At 42.2% G+C, this 18,411-nt stretch overlaps 1 pseudogene; it reads left to right on the plus strand.

Annotated features, from left to right (window-relative positions):
* The first annotated feature begins 226 nt into the window (after window positions 1-226).
* Window positions 227-1,964, plus strand: LOC148690263 (uncharacterized; annotated as a pseudogene).
* Window positions 1,965-18,411: the final 16,447 nt, after the last annotated feature.

Genomic DNA, 18,411 nt, shown 5'->3' on the forward strand with positions numbered 1-18,411 from the left:
GCATCCACAAATTGGTGCTTTCATTAAGAGTTAAGTGCCACACTCGTAGATGAGTCTCGCATCCAAGGTTTTTCTATTTTCTTGTCCATTTGTAGATTTTTCGTACGTTTTTATTATTAGAATTTTTTTATTTGATAAAATGTAAAAGAGAAGTACAATGGCTAGAAATTTAGAAAATTCAACAAGTGAAAATTCCAATATTCAAGAGATGTGACCGCGACGATCCATGAGGCTAAATGTGACAATAAGTGGAGTGGCACCACCACCACGAGTTTCCACCACGGGAACCATCGTGGTGGCCACCCGCGGCGAGGTCCATGGTGTCACCACCACGGCCCGAGCCGTGCCATCCAAGGCCTATGGCACCAAAGTCACAACCCAACGTGAGCCTAACGCGTTGCAAAGCCGAGCCCAAGCCTTGTACCCATGTGCGTCACCCGCTGAGCAGCCCACTCTCATGGCCCAGCCTACTCCCATCGAGCAACCCACTCTCGTGGCTCAACTTGCTTTCGTGGCCCAGAACAGCCCATTCCTATGGCCCAGCCTGCTCCCATAGCCCAGCCTGCTTCCACTGCCTAGCCTACTCTCGTAGCCTAGTCTGCTCCCATGGCCTTCCAAGCAGCCCAAATCGATCCAAGATTAGTTCAACCGTCCCCGTTCCAAATTTCTGGATCGACGATCGAACTGGGAGCATTTTCACCACATTTTTCTGTGGATTTGTCATTTCCTAACTCAAATCTTGCACTCGAAGTCTACCACACTTTCACTGCTCAAAGAGATGCATTCCTTCCAAGCTATTCTAACCCAAATGGAGAACACGCTTGTCTCGACAAGTCATAGAGTTAACGAGTGCCCTCGCACAGCAGACGGCCTTAGTGAGCCAGCTCTTGCAGCCCACCGAGATGCAACGTGCCCCAAATGAGGTGTCCCAAAGTAGAACAAGGGCAGACAAACAACCTCTCCAACAGCATCCCGACAAGCAGCCAATCGACCAGCCACGAACCGAGCATTTGGGCAGCGTACACTCCCGATTGGGCCCCCGAGATAGTGTATACTCCTGTCTTAGCGCGCGAAGGAGCGTGTACTATCGACTAGGCCCACAGACGAGCGTACATTCATAGTTGGGGTTACACTACGATAGTCAACATGAGCAACCTTCTAGGCGAAATGGTCATTCGCAGCTAAGCCCTTAAGGAGCATCCTCCACCTCACATTAGAGTAGGCAGCACGACGGATGAAAAAAAGAAGTCACTCAATTTGGCTCAAGTTCAACCGGTAGCCTGCGAATAACTTATTCGCCTGCTAGGAACGCACCACATCAGCGGCATAAATGAGCCAAACACATGGAAAACTAGCCTATACCAGCAAGTCATTGTTAGGGGTAGCCATGAGCTTCGCTACCCTAACAAAGGCAAATTTAGGAAAAAGTAGAGAGACTTTTGACCAAGCGATTGCGTAATTTCCAATGTAATGAGTTCGCCGACGAGGCACTACGTGGAACATGACCAACATAAGCAGGTCACCTTTCAAGAACAACATCGAGCAGGCAGAGCCTCCACGCAAGTTCAACATGTCATATTTCACATCTTTCAAAGGGGATGAAAACCCGAAGAGACACTTAAAGCACTACCAAAGCGCAATGATCCTCTATCGAAACAACGCCGATCTCATGTGCAAGATATTCACCACCACTCTACAAGAGGTTCTACACCCTACCACCATAATCTATCTCGAGTTTCGACGAACTTGCTTTGGTTTTCAACAAAGAATATTCATCCTATCAACCGATCAAAAAGAAGTCCGACCATTTGTTCAATGTCAAGAAGAACCCAAAAGAGTCGCTTCGTGACTATGTGAAGAGGTTCAAAGCAGAGAAGGCAAGGATAGTCGAATGCAACGACTCGATAGCTAGAGCGCCTTCCAAAAAGGACTTCCAGCAGACCACCCGCTGTTTGGAAAGTTGATCATGAAAGAAGATCTAACTCTAGCAGACTATTTCGCTCTGGTAGAGAATCATACACTTTGGGACGAAGCTCTTCAATGCATATTCAAGGACTTGAGTGAGTACCTGACATCACCTCCATACTATCCAAACCGAAAGCAGTGGAGGACTTATTCACATGTTCGACAGTATCTAAAGCAGCAATAAGCTCTGCCATCATACGAGAAGAGTTGGGGGCCCGACTACCTGTATTTCACAATTCAAAAGCTTTCCTTGATGCTATAAGAAATTCAAAAGCTAACTTTGGCGATAGTTGTTACAACCCAAAAGCTTAAGTTTTACCTTCAAACGCACGCAGTCATCCTCATGACACATTATTTCGCTCAATCTAGACGCTCGACGATAAAGGCATAGACCCTGGCAAATCCAAAGTTTTCTGATGAACACAACAACTCGGCCCAAAAGGCACGCAAGGGCAAATGAACACTAGAAGGACACACTCGGAAGCAAATTTTGTCCTCGTCGCCCGAAAAGATTCTACTTAGGAGCTACATGTATCGGAAGTTGAGCACTACCTCCTGCTGCGCATCACATGGCCCTAGCTGACCCTTGCTCCATAATTTAGATCTAGAATGGTCCAATACCGGCAGTTGAGCACCTTCTGCTACATGTAACATGGCCCCAGCTCCATGACTCCCTACTATGCATTCACAACGCAACAGAGCAGCCCAACAATGCCCCGAAGGTAGCCGAGCATGCCCTAGCCGCGCCTGCTCTACCCGATGGAAACTTTTGGCATTTGCATGTCAACGACTCATCCAACTACAAAGGTTCGAAAGCAGGCATAGTCCTTATCACCCCAGACGATTCGATACCCAAACAAGCGATCACTCTAGGCTTCAAAGTACCCAACAACAAAACAAAGAACGAGACCCTACTAGCAGGCCTCCGAATGGCAAAAGGCTTAGCGGTTAAAAAGCTCACAATTCATTCTTATTCCCAGCTAATCACTAGCCAGCCTAGGCTCCGCCCTCGAGCATAGAGGCGAAGCTAGCAGCCGAGGTGTCACAAGTTAGTACAACTCCAAACTGACAAGATTCCATTGTAGGCTACATGGTCAATGGCACATTCCTCACGGAAAGATTGGAGTCTAGGAAGCTCTAAATTAAGGCAGCATGCTACTACATGTGGAACGGCATTCTCATCTGAAAATCCTACACCAGACCGCATCTTCGCTGCATAACGCCTCCCGATGACTTGAAGGTTCTAAGCTTAATCCAGAAAAACGTTTGTGGAAATCACTCTGAAGGTTGATCCTTAGCACATAAGGCTCTTAACATAGGCTACTGCTACCTACCATGCACCGAGATGCCAATGAGTTAGTATAAAAGGACGACTGTTGCTAACGCTACAAGCCGGTACCAATACTACCTGCCAGCGAGCTATACATGCAGACAAATCCTTGGCCATTCATGCAGTGGGCAATCGACCTGGTAGGACCTATGTCGCCTACTACTAGGGCAGAGGCATGATGATCGTGTCAACTGACTGCTTCACCAAATGGGTAGAAGCAGAGCCTAAGACGACCACGACTTAGACGGACAGAGAGCACTTCATATGGAGGAACATCATTCGTCGATTTGGCATCCCTCAGTTCATCGTCACCGACAACGGTCCGCAATTCATGGGCAAAGATGTGGCGAAATTCTTCCAAAAGTATGGCATCAAGCAGCACATGTCCATGCCAAGATATCCTCAAGGCAATAAGTGGGCCGAAGCATCCAACAAGATGATCCTCGATTGCCTTAAGAAGTCCTTCACCAACAAGAAGGGAAAATGGCCAGACGAACTCCCCAGATGTCTATGGGCATATCACACCACCAAAAGACGAGCAACCGGTGAGATTCCTTTCTCTTTGACATTTGGCTCAGAAGTAATCATTCATCCGAATGTCATCACGCCAAGTATCATCGCTCTACTACCAAGCATTGAGCAGAACAGTAAGCAGATGGCCATAAGCTTAGATCTAGCAGAGGATAAGTGCGAGCAGACCATCACCCACATCGCAGCCTACCAACAGCAGCTCTTCTCCAACTACAACAAAAGGGACAAGATCCGGCAGTTCCAGCCTGAAGATCTAGTCTTAAGAAAAGCCTTCATCACTGCTCGTAGAAAAGGCTCCAAAAAGATGGATCCCATCTGGGAAGGTTTGTACAAGATCAGTAGAGTAAGCGGCAAGAGTAATTACACCCTCGCCACCATGAAACAACAAAAAGATCGAAAAGCAGTAGAATGCTTACAATCTAAGGAAGTACCATATGTGACCTTCTACTACATCAAAGCCTGAAGAATCAAGCATCTCGACGAGCACCACCTCACAAGCCGAGGACTATCCAGTTATTATGAAATTCCTACTTTACAGCTAAGTTCTCATTCGTTTCACTTGTTTTTCAATGAGGAATTCAAAAGTAATCACAACTTAGCTCGGTTGCATGCTTACAACAACTAATCATTCATGTACTTCAAAAGAAGACTGCGCCCTTCTTAGGGACTCGTCGTAGGAATTGCACCCCCCGAGGGACCAACCATGCTCTCCAGTGCGGTAAACCAATTCCCCGACACCCACATGGGTCAGCTCTCCAAGACGAGAGGATAAGCTCTACACTCTGAATATCCAGATGTGGATGAGTCTGGATGCCCTAGTATAACTAGATGCACGATGGCTTGCGCCGGGATTCCTAGAAGTAGCCATAATGGTTTTTTTTCAAGGCTTAGCTAACTAAAGGATTTTGGGTCTCTTGGCCTAATATGTAGAGAAACGGGCCCTAGAGACGGAGGGGGTATTACGGCTGCCCTTCGAGCAGTAAAGCCACGCTAGACTTATACAACTGCACATTCATGTGAAAGGTTAAACAAGTTAGCGTGCATATATAAAGCTTTATCCACTGCTGACATGTTACGTAGTCAATAAGCTTCACCTCTGCCAAGCGCAGAACAACTTACACTAAGTCCTAAAGTGTTGTGATACTTGCTACGCAACCTACGGAATTGGAGAAAGCCAAGGTTAACAGCCTAGTGGTTACACGGACTTTACTTCTATAAGTAAGGCATCCGGCTGTTAACCCTATGCCTAACAACTTTGCAAAGTTCTACACCAACACCTGTGGCTGCATAGGCTACGCGGGCCTGTCTACTTATAGAAAAGTAGTACGCCTGCCACTGGTCTATAAAGTCTAAGGGTTAGGGTATGAACAAAAGAAGCGAAAATGAAGAAAAGCAAAGAAAGCATGTTTATAAACAACTAGCAAAGGCCGAAGAAGTTTAAGAAAAACAAGAGCTACAAGGAAAAACAAAGAAAATCCTAAAGGCTACCTAGAAGACTACACTTCAGCAGCTTGGACATCCCATGACTACTCGGTCGCCACACCTTCAACGGCCGTGACGCTCTTAGCAATGACATCATCTAGCGTATCACCCCTGGTTGCCCTAGCCAGGACACCAACTTCTTTAACTATTTCACCAATGGAAGCCTCAAAAGTAAAAGGAAGCAAGTCTTCCAGAGAAATAAAGAAGGTCTCGAAACCTCGAACCCATCATTCTTACCCTTCAACTGTTAATTCTCCTTGAGCACACGAACACGGATGTGCTGCAGCTCATCTACTTCCTTCTTCAAACTTTCGTTGATCTTCCGTACACCTTGAAGTTCCAACACTTGGGGTTTAAGCCTATTGACAATTCTCTTAAAGTGGATCACTTGATTATAAGCAGCAATCAACTCTTCATCCTTTAAATAAGCAGCGAAATGAAGCTTAGAAACTGCAAAACCAGGGTCTTGAATCTAAGGTATATAACATCCAATCTTCTTCTCTTCACTTCCTTACTTAACTTGGATCACGTCAAGCTTAGTCTTGAAGTCAACAATATCTTGGCGAGCAGTCTCAAGCTGCAGAAAAGTGGGGGCAAAAATATTAGACCCCTTCAAAGCATCGATCTCAGAATCCAACCTTTTGATCTCTTCAGCCGAGGAATAAGCTTCAGCTGCCATAATCTTCGCCACCTCCTTGGCAACCTTGCTATATCTACATCATAGTAAGCAGAACAGTCATTCTATATTGGGTCGTATGCTTCGCAAAGGAACTTAAGCAAACAAACCTTTCAAAATACCATTAACAAACTTGGCACAAGAGTCTATGTTTTCAAGCAGATTTGGTTTCAAGAGCACACAGATCTCAGCAGCCTCCCCAAAAGCTGGCTTAATGGATTTCTCACAGTTGCCCATGCAAGCAGTCTCCTCCTTCCCAGCAGGCGAATCAGTCTCAGCAGCAGAGGGAGTGGGCCTTATCACCACTTTAGCAACATAGTCCACCTTATCGCTCTTCATAATAGCAAGCCTTTTTCGAATAAGAACCGGACTTAACTCCCAACGGAGGTTTTGGCACAGACTTCCGCACTGAGGGCATGACAAGACCTCTACACTGAGCAATACTATCAACAATCGAATTAGCCATTCTCGACATGGCAGGTGTCAAATCTATCAGCAATCGAATTAGCCATTGGAAGAAGTCATGTCAATCACAAACCTCTCGACAACAGGCGAACCCTCATGAACAGCGGAGGAAATCTTCAATTTTTTCTTAACCAACATCTCTTGAGCAAACGGGGAAGATCTCTTCTTTCCACCTTCATTCACAGTAGGCTCCACAACAGCGATCAGATGAGCCAAAGTTTCTGCCTTGATCCTTTTTACCTTCTCTCTCAGGAGCAACCCACATTTCTCCCAGCAAATAGAACTAAGCAGCCAATGTTATTCATGGTACTTAGCAGGGGAACTCAACCAATACTGGTTTTTTCCTCATTTTTTCTCCCAGACCAACAGGCAGGAGGCCTGCATGCCCAGCATTCCAGCAGCCCCTGAGGCCCTCAACCTTCTAATATCTCTCAATCGCCGGCCTGGCCCCGGTCAGGTCCAAGAGCCCAAATGACATAAGCTATGAATCTCGCCTAGCATTGTGCCCCAGCACCTCAATCCGTGGCCTTAGCCATGCAAGCTGCCCTTGGCTCTAGCCAAGCTGAGTAGCCCAAGCAGTGGTCCTTGCCATAACACATCCTTGCTTCATGCCAAGTCGACTCTTGACCCCTGCCAGCCGACGTGCCGCACCACCCCGACGGCTGCTCCGTGATAGCACTATCCAAGAAGAAGATAAGGAAAATTAATTTTTCTTACCTCGGTGCAGTGCGGAGAAGACGAAGAAAGCAACGAAAGACGATCTTTTGCACAGGCAAGATGTAAAAGATTGCTAGTGGAGGGGGAACAAATATCCTCTAAGCTCTCTCTTTCCTGTAGGGTAGTATAAATTGCTCTCCAAAGTTGATTTAATAACCCACTCAAGGTGGACTTAAATAGGCTTTGAGAGAATTTTATTTCCCTTTCCTAGAAGGATCTAATTTCCTGTTAGAGAAAGAATCAACATCAAAATAGGAAACAATCATACGTTTCCTAAAGCAAGAAGATCTCTGCGCCTGCTGCCCTTTCCTACGAGCAGCCTAACAGGTGTGGGGACATTTATGGAGCCAAAAATAATCAAGAGGCGACACATGGATTTTTGGGAAAAAAGGACAAAATTACCCTTGAGGAGCACCGGAATTCCTACGCGCAAGCAGTGGACAAACATCCCACAATCAAGTCAAAAGTACCCAAAATAGGTAACAAATTCAAAGTTATTTCATCCATCCTCATCCTATATTTTCCACAAGGTAATTATTTCATAACCTTCAAAACTTTCCATATAAATTGAGTTAATTGGCTAATTAATGGATTTATTCCTAATTAATTTATTAATTACCAATTGAATCACCCATTTCACACAAAAATATCACAAGGGGTCGGCCACCTTTTCTCAAGAGGAGGACCGGCCATGCACTATATATTCAACCTCATTTCCTCTAAAACCTAGGTCTTGACTCTTGCTAAACACTCAAAAATTCCCTAAACACTTTTCTCTCAAAATTCTGACTTTGGCATCGGAGGTTCTCCAGGCAAAGCCCCCCTCCCCCCTCTTTTCATCATGGGCACATGTGGCTCTTGGCCTTGACCAAAGGTGTTATTTGTTTTGTAGGTGCAATTTTGTCCAAGATCAAGGAGGAAGAAATTTGCATCCACAATGTCTTTCTTTTTGTTTAATTTGAGAATTATGTGTAACTAAATTTTTAGTAGTTAGGGGCTGTTTTAAGCCCTGAATATGATTGCAAGTTTGTTATGACATTTCGTTTGAATTACTTTTATGAATGGATGAAAATTGGTTCATTACTTATGTCAGTGATGAATTCTTTATTTGTTTTCTATGGATGCATACGTAGTAAGCATATCTAGGATTCTAATGCTATCAATATGTGTGTGCCTGCCCTTGTCGAATGAGTACCTACATATGTTCTAGAGTAGTACTTGTTAATTGCGATTAACATGTGAACCAATTTCTAGGATAAGTAAGACAACGCTAGTAGTTATGATGCCTTGTGATGACTCAAACTCATTTTGTTCTTAATGATTTCTACTTGTTAAATCTATGAACATGCCATTCTAGATTGCATGTTAGGGACTAAGTTGAAAACGCCATTCTCTTAACATACTACATAAGAAAGAGTAATAGGTTGAGTTCTAACATTGAGCCAGCTTGAGCATCTTCATCCAGACAAAAAAAAAAAAAAAAAAAAAAAAAAAAAAAAAAAAAAGGGAATTTGAATGAAAGATAACATGTTTGCATGATTATTTGGTGGTGGATAGCAATTCCCCTAACTCGTTTTTCTTAATTTGTGAACTACTTAAAATTTGTTTCTGTCCTGTTTTTGTTCGATTCAATTTACATAGCAAATCAATCTCAAAAATCCCAAAAATTTGTGTGAGTGTAGCTCTCTTTATATAAAATTTCATAGACTTTAGATAAGTGTAAGTCGGTCTAATAATTATTTTTCGGTGGCTGGTTAGTAGGGACAGCAGCCCAGGTTTTGTGACATTTTAAGTAATTGGATAAAACAATCTTCTGCGGAAAAGACCCTTATTTTCATATGCTACAATTGAAAAATCTTAGTGTTAATAAGGAAAATCAATAGGACATTTGTGTGCTACTTTGTGGTGTGCTTTGAATCCTATCAAATCATCTTCCTCACAACCTCACGAACTCATTCACACCTTTGGTTCATCAAACGGTCATCGGAAACATAAGAACCCAGAAGCTCTGACACGGTGGGTTTTTAGGACGTCGTGATCATGGGTGATTTGCAGATTTTAAGGCTTGGGATAGACTATAAACAACTCCCTTAACATCTTGGAGTGAAATTGGAGTGGTTTGGACATTGGAACACATGAGTTTGTGAAGTTGCAGAGTTGGGCAGAGCCATCGAAGGAAATTTTGACAATTTTATGTTGGTTTTAGGACCTCCAATAGGTATGGATGTGTTCTTCGCTTCAAGAACTTCAAATCCATATAAATTTCATCGATTTTGGTTGACAATTGAAGAAGATATTGAACTTTGAAAATTTTCCAGAAATCGACGAACCAGACGGCGGCCGGCGGAAAACTCCGACGAGTCACCGAAGAAGCATGAGCATAGTTTGTTTACTTTAACGAAATATTCTAACGGCGTCAGGTAATTTTAACGGGATATTCTACTAATTTAACGGAATATTCCCTAACGCCATTAGGGGTTCCATCAGCATACCAGGCACGTGCCTACGTGTGGCCAGCGTGTGGCAACGCGTCTGACGTCCAAAATTTTTTCTAAAAATATGGGGGTATTCGTGTTCCCAAGTAGATCACTTTGGTTAATCAAACACCCCATTTGAGCAACGTATGAGAAGTTATTCCTAGGGTTTGCGTATGTGCTTCAAAATTAACGTAAAATTAGTTATTTCACATATAGGTGAAATGTACCCCGAGGACAAGCGTGGACAAGTGAGATTGGAGGGCTACAATCCTGCTACTTATCAGTGAGTAGGCATGTGCTTTATATATATATATATATATATATATATATATATATATATCGTGGTTTCCAGGACATTTTTAAAATGATTTGTGCTTTAAATGCCATGTCGAAAATGAGTTGCATTTTAAGTATTGCATTATTATAAATCGTGAATTATATCGTTTGATGCTGTGGAGGCTCATGTAAGCTTCAGGTGAGTATATTGTGATGGTATTGGTTGGATGGCACATTGTTATGCATAAATGCATTTAGAGCTCATCATTGATGCACCCCCGGTGTTAGTGCTCCCACCCAAGCCCAGAGCACAGTCTTTCACGTGATGTTCACCTCCCACACCCGCACGCTCACCTTGGATCCAAGTTTGGTGCTAGCCCTATCATACAGACCACAATAGGTGGTTCCGACTCGTAGGTGACCTGTGATTATTTGGACAACCTTCACGTGATCGTTGCGCTTGAGCATACATAATTACACCCAACCCTATCATACAAACCACAATAGGTGGTTCTGACTCCTGTGCTAGCATATATTGATAAGCTATAGGTCCAGTCGCATAGGTCACATTAGGTGACTCCAACGGGCATATTATTTTATGTTGATTTCACCTGGCATACATCTTTTAGTGCTAAAATGTTAAGACATGGGATACTTCAGTTTTTACTGGCCTTGTGCATTGGTATTCGTATGTATATACATAGTATTATTTTCTGGAGACTATACGAGTTTTATAGTGAGGGGTTATTATGTTCAGAAAAGATAAATGTGTTTCAATGTTTTGTTTTTGCCTACTCATCTTTCTGCTTTGTGCCCCTCCATGACCTAGGTTGTACATCTTGGTGGCTCACGAGGACTTCTCGATGCTTCTGAAGATCTACTAAATAACTGTAAGGATCTTATCCCCGTTTGTATAATTAGTATTTCGTTTGTTTGACCGCACTGTTGATACCTATGCTCTGAATACTTGTGTTTGTTTATGTTCACTTTCGCACACTTATTTCTTGTCTAATTAAGTGTGAGTTTCGTTTTTTTTTTATTATTATTATTACCCATGTTTTCGCATAATTATCACTTTTGTTGTGCACTTGGCTACGTCACCCTCACGTGACGGCCAGCACATCTTAAATCCGGTCGAGGTGTGTTAGTTTGGTATCAGAGCATTAGGTTTGGGCAGTCCTGCATTATTGTTTAAGTCCTAATTATTTTGATCTCTTATGCCAAAACCATGCCACCTTGTAGAGAGCCACTTACTTCTTCTCAGTCTAATTTTCCAGATATTGGACAACTTGGTGAAGCTATTATTAATGCTATTCGGTCATCACTTCGTCCTCCCCAGAGGACCCCTTTAGAGACTGTATATAACTTGAAGCTAAATAATTTCTTTGGCAATGAGGGGTCCAAAGGAGCTGAGCGTTGGCTCCACCATGTTAAGAAAACTTTTCGGGTGATGTAGCAACAAGGAAATGTTTCTGAGGACAAATAGGTCGAGACGGCCACTTGGTTCTTGTGTGAGGAGGCTGCATCATGGTGGAGGCAAGAATCTTTTTAGTTGACAGCGGAAGATGCCACAAATTGGGAGATTTTCAAGCATTTATTTCAGAGGAGATTTATACCTTCGGAGTAGTTGGATCATAAGAGAGAAGAATTCTCGAATCTGAAGCAAAGAAAAATGTTTGCCACTGAGTATCATTGAAAGTTCACTGATTTGTCCTGATATTGTCCAGAGATTGCTGCAAATCCTGCTAACATGCTCCAACGTTTTAAGTGGGGTACTCGTAAGAAGTTGCGTTCTACGGTGACTTCGAGTCCATGTTCTACATATTAAGAATTTTTCAAGGTTTTACTTTAGGTTGAGGACTCCGAAAATGCTCCAGATGATAGTGATGAGGAGGAAGAAAAAGGTAATGCTCAGAAAAAATAACACTAGTAAGGATAAAGGGCAATCATCTTACGGTCCTCGTAAGACTCAGAATTTTAAACGAAGTGGTACTAGCTCTGGTTCATCCAGTGGTGGTTTGAATTCTACTGTGTGGCGGAGGGGCAGCAGGTCTTCAGGAGGTTCCCGATTCCAGAGACAAAGAGATTCTAATAGTCCTGGTGCTCCACTTTGCCGAATGTGCAATAATCGGCATTTTGGGGAGTGTAGACGAGGTAACAGTGGATGTTTCACTTATGGCCAGATGGGGCATCGGGCTAACCAGTGCCTGCAGAATTAGCAGAAACCCCAGCCTCCTGCTTTACCACCAGCGGTTCCTTTTCAGCAGATTCAAGGGCCTCGTGGTTATACCTCAATGGGTTACGGTGGTGCTTACCACTATCAAGGTGGTTATCCACCGTATTAGGGAGATTATACCTCATCTGCTCCATACTAGGGCGCAATGGTATACTAGAAGACAATCTCAGAACTTTGATGTTGCTTCTAGCAATGCTGGTTCAACAAGGCAACCTAATCAACCCAGTTAGGGATGAGGTACTCAAGGACGCGGTAATCAATGGAATAGAGGTCGTGGAGGTCGGCAACATGCGCAAGGCTATGCTCATCACATCACTCTGCAAGATGCTCAGAGCAACCTTAATTTGATTATGGGTACATTGAATATTCTTGGTCATTTTGCTAGAGTATTGATTGATTCAGTTGCTACACATTTTGTTATTTCTCATATGTTTGCTCAAAAGACTCAACCTTACCCCACACCTATCGAGTATGAGTTAGAGTTTTCGATGCCTAGACGTGAGACATGTTATGTTAGCTAGGTGTATCATGGATGTCATGTTCTGGTGGATGATGTTGTCATGCCAGCTAACCTTGTTCCTCTGGATATTATCGATTTCGATGTTATTCTAGGCATGGATTGGTTACGTTACAATCATGCCAAGTTGGATTGTTATGAGAAGGTTATCACTTTCCATCGGCTAGGCTTACCTGTGGTTACTTTTATTGGAGAGCATTGTGGACTGAGACAGGGTGTTATCTTGGCCGTAAGAGCGAAGAAATTGTTAAGGAAAGGATGTCAAGGCTATCTAGCTCATGTGGTGCTAAATAAGGATACTTCTTCTCGTGTGGAGGATGTTCAGGTAGTAAGGCATTTTCCTGACGTTTTTTCTGATGATTTATCTGGATTACCACCAGATCGTGAAGTGGAATTCACTATAGATTTAATTCCAGGAACAGATCCTATTTCTTTAACCCCTTATTGAATGGCTCCTACTGAGTTAAGAGAATTGAAAACCCAATTACAAGAACTTGTTGATAAGGGTTTTATCCAAACGAGTACTTAGCCATGGGGAGCTCCAGTTTTGTTTATACGAAAGAAAGACGGAACTCTAAGGTTGTGTATTGATTATCGACAGTTGAATCGGGTGACGATAAAAAATCATTATCCGTTGCGTCGTATTAATGATCTTTTTAACCAGCTTCGGGGTGCTTGTGTGTTTTCAAAGATTGATATGAGATATGGGTATAATCAATTGAAGATCAAGAGTAAGGATGTCCCGAAGACAGCATTTCGAACTCGATATGGTCATTACAAGTTTCTTGTAATGCCATTCGGGTTAACTAATGCTCCAGCTGCTTTTATAGATTTAATGAATTGGGTATTTCGCCCATATCTCGACAGGTTCGCTATTGTCTTCATTGATGATATTTTGGTATATTCTAAGTCTAAGGCGGAGCATACTAGACATCTCATGCTGGTTCTGAAGAAGTTGAGGAAACATCAGTTGTATGCTAAATTTAGCAAATGTCAATTTTGGCTGGATCAAGTATCATTTTTGGGACATGTGATATCAACCCAGGTTATTCTTATGGATCCTTTGAAGGTAGCTGCAGTAAAGAATTGATAACAGCCTTATACTATCACAGAAGTACGAAGTTTTCTTGGTTTAGCCGGCTATTATAGACGTTTTGTGAAAGATTTCTCAGCTATAGCTCTGCCATTGATGAGGTTAACTAGGAAAGGAGTTAAGTTCGAGTGGAGTGATGATTGCGAGCGAAGTTTTCAGCAGCTAAAGTATTGCCTCACTCATGCACCTATTTTAGCACTTCCAGATGATAGTGGGAACTTCGAGATTTATAGTGATGCTTCCTTGAATGGCTTGGGTTGTGTGTTAATGCAGCATGGCAGGGTGATTGCTTATGCCTCGTGACAGTTAAAGCCCTATGAAATGGATTATCCTACTCGTGATCTTAAGTTGGCGGCTATTGTTTTTGCTTTGAAGATTTGGAGGCATTATCTTTATGGGGAAAATTGTAAGATTTTTACGGCTCTTAAAATCCTCAAATATATTTTCACATAGAAAGATCTTAATCTCCAGCAGCAGAGATGGATAGAATTGCTCAGTGATTATGACTACACGATTGAGTATCATCCCGGTCGTGTGAATACAGTGGCAAATGCACTTAGTAGGAAATCCCGTGGACAAATTAATGCTCTATATGCACGTCATATTCCTCTCCTCACTGAATTGAGATCTACTAGAGTTGATTTAGAAGTGGAAAATCGGGAAGAAGCCCTATTTGCAAGTTTTCGAGTCAGACCAATCTTGATAAATCGTGTGCTTGAAGCTCAAATGAATGATGCAGAAACTCAGAAATTAATTCAAATAGTTTTAGATAGGAAAAATAAAGATCTCAGGATTAGGAAATCTGATGGTACGCTAATGCAGGATGACCGAATGTACGTGCCTAATGTCAAAGAATTAAAGAATGCTATACTTGATGAGGCACATGTTTTGGCTTATGTGATCATCTTGGGAGTACCAAAATGTATCACACTATTTGACCTTCATATTATTGGCCTAGTATGAAGAGAGAGATTGCTGAATATGTGAGTTGCGATGCAATATGTCAACAAGTCAAGGCAGAGAGGAAGAAACCTTTTGGGCTATTACAGCCACTTCCCGTACCTCTGCGGAAATGGGAGGATATTACCATGGATTTCGTGTACAAGCTACCTCGTACGCGGAATGGTCATGATGGTATTTGGGTGATAGTTGATCAACTCACCAAGTCAGCACACTTCATACTCGTTCGAGAAAATTACTCGTTGAGTCAATTGGTGGAACAATTTATTTCGGAGAATGTCAAGTACCATGGCGCTCCGATTAGTATCATTTCTAATCAGGATCCTAGGTTCACTTCTAAATTTTGGGTAGTTTTTCCATGAAGCTCTCGGTTCAAGATTGCTCTACAACACGGCTTATCACCATTCAGACGCTGGAAGATATATTGAGAGCCTCGGTTTTGCAATTTGGAGACATTTGGCATAAGTGTTTAGCTTTGATTGAGTTTGCTTATAATAACAACTACCACTCTAGTATTAGTATGTCACCATTTAAGGCGTTTTATGGTAAACCATGTCGTACTCCGCTAAGTTGGTCTGAAGTTAACGAGAAAGTGCTGGTAGGCCCTGAGATTGTGGATGAGACTACGCAGAATATTCAGGTGATTAAAGCTAACCTAAAAGTGGCCCAGGATTGACAGAAGAGTATCGCCGATAAACATGCCACTGACAGAGTATATAAAGTTGGAGATTGGGTATTTCTAAAGTTATCTCCGTGCAAAGGCATGGTACTGTTCGGAAAGAAAGGTAAGTTAAGTCCTCGGTATACTGGACCGTATTAGATCACCGAGTGAGTTGGTGAAGTTGCCTATATTTTTTTCACCAATCAATTAGTTCCTGTCATGTCTAGCCTAATCAGATTTTAGGTTTAATTGTTATTTTCCTTGGGCTAATTGGACCCTAAAACTCTCTCTTTCTTTTCTTTTTTTTTCCTCACGACAACCAAATCAGGGCCTTACTTCTTTTCTTTCTGGCCAATCCGTGACCACACACACACACACACATATCCCTCAACTTCCCTTATTTCTCAATTCTTCTTTCCGTCCGTACAACCGTGAGACCACCACACTCAAACCATACTAAAACATCATGGATCAAGTCCTTGGACACTACCATCATCTTCCTCACAACTTCACGAACTCATTCACACGTTTGGTTCATCGAACGATCGTCGAAAACATAAGAACCCAGAAGCTCCGACACGGTGGATTTTTAGGACGTCGTGATTGTGGGTGATTTGCACAATTTTAAGGCTTGTGATAGACTCTAAACAACTCCCTTAACATCTTGCAGTGAAATTGGAGTGGTTTTGACATCGGAACACGTAGGTTCGTGAAGTTGCAGAGTTGGCCGGAGGTATCAAAGGAAATTCTAACCATTTTCCATTGGTTTTAGGACCTCCAATAGGTATGGATGTGTTCTACTCTTCAAGACCTTCAAATCCATATAAATTTCATGGATTTTGGTTGAGAACTGAAGAAGATATTGAACTTTGAAAATTTTCCAGAAACAGGTGAACCAAAAGGCGACCGGTGGTGAACTCCGGCGAGTCACCGAAGAAGAAGGAGCAGATTCTATTAACTTTAACGGAATATTCTAACGGCGTTAGGTAATTTTAATGGGATATTCTACTAATTTAACGGAATATTCCCTAACGTCGTGAAGGGTTCCATCAACATGCCAGGCACGTGCCTGCGCGTTGCTGGGGCGTGGTAGCGCGTCTGATGTCCAATTTTTTTTTCTAAAAATATGGGGGTGTTCGTGTTGTCAAGTAGATCACTTTGGTATATTCAAACACCCCATTTGAGCAACGTATGAGAAATTATTCCTAGGGTTTGTGTATGTGCTTCAAAATTAATGTAAAATTAGTTATTTTGCATATAGGTGAAACGTACCCTGAGGATGATCGTGGAGAAGCGAGATTGGGGGTCTACGATCCTGCTACTTATCGGAGAGTGGGCATTTGCTTTATATATATCGTGATTTCTTGAACATTTTTAAAATGATTTATGTTTTAAATGCAATCTCGAAAATGAGTTGCATTTTAAGTATTGCATTATTATAAATCGTGAATTATATCGTTTAATGTTGCGGAGGCTCAGGTAAGCTTTAGGTGAGTATATTGTGATAGTATTGGTTGCATGGCACATTGTTATGCATAAATGCATTTAGAGCTCATCATTGCTGCACCCTGGTGTTAGTGCTCCCGCCCGAGGCCAAGGCATAATCCTTCACGTGATGTTCACCTCCCGCACTGCATGCTCACCTTGATCCATGTTTGGTGCCAGCCCTGTCGTATAGACCACAATAAGTGATTCCGACTTGTAGGTGACCCACGATTATTCGCACAACCTTCACGTGATCGTAGCACTTGAGCGTACATATTTACACCCAGTCTTGTCTTACAAACCATAATAGGTGGTTCCAACTCATGTGCTAGCATATATTGATGAGTTATAGGCCCAGTCGTACAGGTGACATTAGGTGACTCCAACTGGCAAATTATTTTATGTTGATTTCACCTGGTTTTCATCTTTTAGTGCAGAAATGTTATGATTACTAGCCTTGTGCATTGGTATTCGTATGTATATACGTAGTATTATTTTCTGGAGACTATACGGGTTTTATAGTGAGGGGTTATTATGTTCAAAAAAGATAAATGTGTTTCACCACTTTGTTTTTTCCCACTCAGCCTTCTGTTTTGCGCCCTTCTAGGTCCTAGGTAGTTATACATCTTGGTGGCTCATAAGGACTTCTCGGCGGTTCTAACGATCTACTAAATAACTGCAAGGATCTTCTCCCCGTTTGTATAATTAGTACTTCGTTTGTCTAACTGCACTATTAATACCTATGCTCTGAATACTTATGTTTGGTTATGTTCACTTTCACACACTTATTTCTAGTCTAATTAAGTTTGATCTTTTTTTTTTATTTTTTTTTATTACCCATGTTTTCCCATAATTATCACTTCTGTTGCGCACTTGGCTACGTCACCCTCACGTGACGGCCAGCACGTCTCGACTCCGGTTGGGGTGTGTAAAATTAAACAATAGGTAAATTATATTGTAGGTACATTATATTTCTTAAAATAAAATAAAATTAAAAAAAATTGAAATTCATAAACAAAAAGTAGTAGATATATTATCTTTTCAATCAAATTACATTCCTTTATTTTGTAGGTAAATTTTTTTTAAAGCATTATTGTGATAACCCGTCCCTACTTTTACGATTTTATTAATTTTAGAAGAGTGAAAGGACGAAATTGCCCTTCGAGACGAGGAGGTTGACTTGGTTGACTGCCATGTCATGTCATGTAAGACTCGTTTTCTTGGCGTGTCCTCGTGGTACTCATCACTACAAATGCGTGGGCACAAACAGAACGCAATTTGGAGTTATAACGAAGGAGTTATTAACGAACGAAGTCGAGGGCAAAATGGTCAATTAATTATTTTCAGGAAGGCTCCAGATTTTTGAAGCTAAATCTAGAAAGCCACATATGTGGCTGAGATTGAATGGAATAAGAGATGGTTGGTGGAGATGGAAAATAAAGGAGAGAAATAAGGGAGAGGTGAGGATGATTGGAGAGAGGGGAGATGGTGAGTGACCAATGGGAAAGAGAAGAAAGGAAGAAAAAGGAGAAAGTGAAGA

This window comes from Pyrus communis, chromosome 16 (genome assembly GCF_041283825.1).
Source record: "Pyrus communis isolate YQ-2024b chromosome 16, ASM4128382v1, whole genome shotgun sequence".
NCBI classification, from domain to species: domain Eukaryota; kingdom Viridiplantae; phylum Streptophyta; class Magnoliopsida; order Rosales; family Rosaceae; genus Pyrus; species Pyrus communis.